This window comes from Echinops telfairi, unplaced genomic scaffold (assembly GCF_000313985.2).
Source record: "Echinops telfairi isolate 266 unplaced genomic scaffold, ASM31398v2 ScPeMD7_7;HRSCAF=31, whole genome shotgun sequence".
NCBI classification, from domain to species: domain Eukaryota; kingdom Metazoa; phylum Chordata; class Mammalia; order Afrosoricida; family Tenrecidae; genus Echinops; species Echinops telfairi.
Genome location: NW_022103904.1, coordinates 3,587,244 through 3,589,389, shown reverse-complemented (window position 1 = coordinate 3,589,389; position 2,146 = coordinate 3,587,244).

Sequence of the window (2,146 nt, the reverse complement as noted above, 5' to 3'; positions counted from 1 at the left end):
TTTCTTTATCCATTCACCTGACAATGGAAACTTTCATTGCTTCCTTCTTCCAGCTGCTCTATAAATGCTACTGTGAGCAGTGGTTTCTAGATTTGTGGGCGGTTTTGCTTTCGCTTCTTCCAGGTGTATGGGTAGCATTAGGTTTGCGGAGTCATAGGATAATTCCGTACTTAACTTTTGGCGGAACCACCATTGATTAAACATCAAATTTAGGTATTTAGGTCATCTTAGAATCAGGTCATCTCAGATAAATTGCTCAACTCACCAAATCTGAATGCCTGTGGCATGTTATATATTAAATCCCTGTGGTTCTGGCCAGGATAAAGTAAAAAAGAACAGAATTACACCCTACCTCCAACAGTAACATCTGACAGTATATATTTATCAATCATTTTTAAGCCACAGGCAAAGAAGAGCCTGATCAAAGAGAAATTGGGAACAACTACGATAAGCCCTACCACTGCCCTAATTTTCTGATTTGCATAAGTTCTTATTCTGCAATAGCAGGAGAGAAAACCAGGGCAGAGCCAAGAAAAATCCTTGAGTGGAGGAGGCCAAGCTGAGATCCTTTCAGGAGATGGAAGGAGCTAGAATATTCACAGCAGGGTCACATAAAGGAGAGAGGCTTTCAGAGGTCTATAAAGAGTATTCAGTTGAGTGATGATCAGTCTATAATTGTGAGGAAAATATACCTGAGTCAGGGGACAGACCATTATGAGAGGGCTAGGGGAAACTGTGCTAGTACAACGGCATATGCTCCTACCAGGCGGGTTGCAGAATCTGATCATTTATGAGACACTGGTTAGGTGTTAGACTGCTAACCAAGAGGTCTGTGGTTCAAACTCATCATCTGCTTTACAGGAAAAAGATGAAGTCCCCTCATATAAGAGAATGAGTCAAAAAGTATGGCTATAGAATCATAGAAATATTTATTAAACAAAAATATCAAAATGTCAAGTGATTGTCTCTTGTCATAGCTTCCACCTAGGTCTATACATTTCTCATGGTTTCCATCGAGTTAATACTCCCGCCAAAGAAGCCTGCACCCTTCAATTTCCACCATGTCAGAACAGCCGTTTTGATACTTTAGAAGGACTCGCATCATGTTTCTTTGAACTGTTCTTTCCGTTTTGAAAGCAGAAAAAAGCCTGAAGGGGTAATATCAGGGTTATTGGATTGATGGGATAAAGTTTCCCAACAAAAATACCATAGGACAACCTTGGCTACCCTGAGAGTCAGCACAGGTGCACGGAAAAAGATGGAGAAAAGAAAACCTTCTTAGTAAAGTTCCTGGTCATTTTTTCACCAATGTAGATTTTTATTTTCTTCAAATATCTTTCTAAGAATCCTCTACGATGACACTGTATACTTGGGGAAAAAAATCTATCAAGCTTACTCCTTTTGGATCCCCACCCCAAATAGTCACCATAACCTTTTAAGCTGGTCTTTCCGTCGGAATTTAACTGGCTCAGCAGATGCCGTTGGCAGTCACTGTTCTGATTGGACTCCTTTTCTCTTTAAGCCCGCCCCGCCCCCCAGGAGATTAGAAAGCAAAACTACTCACAACCGGATTGAAGTGGTCAAGGGTTTCATCTTGCTTGGATCCAGTCAATGCTCATGGACGCAGCAGTCAAGAAATCAAAGGACACACTGCGTTAGGTAAATTTGCTGCACAAAACCTCGTTTCAAGTGTTGAAGGGCCAGGGTGGCACCTTGAAGACTGAAGTACACCTGACTCAAGCCTTGCTGTTTTTAACGGTCTCGTATGCACGCAGCATTTGGACAGTGAATAATGAATACTGAAAAAGAATCGATGAATTTGAATTATGGTTCGGATGAAGAATATTGAAAGTGCCATCCACGGACTACCTGAAGAACAGAAAACATTTTGTTTAGAAAGAAGTATAGCCAGAATGCTCCTTAGGAGCAAGGATGGCGGGACTTTGTCTCATGCATATTAGACATGTTGTCAAGGGAGACCAGTCCTGGGAAAAGGACATCATGCCTGGCAAAGTAGAAGGGCAGTGAAAAAGCAGGAGACCCTGGACAAGATGGATTGGCACAATGGCTGCAGTAATGGTGGAAAACATAATAGCAGTAGTGAGATTGGCATATGATCAAGCAGCATTTCATTCTGTTATGCATA